This window comes from Dipodomys merriami, unplaced genomic scaffold (genome assembly GCF_024711535.1).
Source record: "Dipodomys merriami isolate MVZ:Mamm:240054 unplaced genomic scaffold, mDipMer1.0.p SCAF_18, whole genome shotgun sequence".
In the NCBI taxonomy this organism is placed as follows: Eukaryota; Metazoa; Chordata; class Mammalia; order Rodentia; family Heteromyidae; genus Dipodomys; species Dipodomys merriami.
The window spans coordinates 21,107,610-21,108,349 of NW_027203159.1; the positions used below are offsets into that span (position 1 = coordinate 21,107,610).

Here is a 740-nt window from a genome sequence, read left to right on the forward strand (position 1 = left end):
TCTACAAGTAGTTAACCAATTTTGCCAGCACCATTTACTGAAGAGGCTGTCTTTGTTCCATTCTATTGTTTTAGCTTCCTTATGGAAGATTAGATGGCTATAGGTCTATAGGTTCATTTCTGGGTTTTCCATTCTATTCCATTGGTCTTGAGGTCTGTTCTTATGCCAATACCAAGCTGCTTTGATTACTATGGCTTTATAGTAGAGTTTGAAATTTGGTATTGATATTCCTCCAGCAGTGTTCTTCCCGTTGAGGAGTGTTTTGCTATTTGGGGTCTTTTATAAAAATATGGAATGCTTCACGAATTTTCGTGTCATCCTTGCGCAGGAGCCATGCTAATCTTCTCTGTATTGTTCCAATTTTAGTATATGTGCTGCGGAAGTGAACACAATTTGCTGGTTTTTTAATAGTAGACCTTGGAAACAATGTATATTACCCTTTCTCAACTTCACTTAGCATCAAAGCAAATTTACAATGTGGAAAGGGAAATCAATACATCAAGCTAGTAACTGAATACAAGAAATTAGATTTAAAATAGATTTAAAAAAACAATACTCCTAAAAACCATAAGGATTGAATAAACAAAAAATAGATTGTATGAAAAAAATTAACAAAATTGATAGATCCTTAGCAAATCTGAATTGATTCAAAGCGAGAGAGAGCAAGAGAGAGACAGAGAGAGAGAGACAGAGGAGAGAGATGAAAGACAGAGAGCAGAGATGAAATAGGGAACTTCATG

General features: G+C 35.1%; 1 non-coding gene across 1 annotated transcript; it reads right to left on the bottom strand.

Moving 5' to 3' along the window:
* Window positions 1-283: 283 nt before the first annotated feature.
* On the bottom strand, window positions 284-390 carry LOC138830013 (U6 spliceosomal RNA). The gene has a single exon (XR_011372820.1). It is a non-coding gene; the product is annotated as a U6 spliceosomal RNA (small nuclear RNA).
* Between the last annotated feature and the right edge of the window lie 350 nt (window positions 391-740).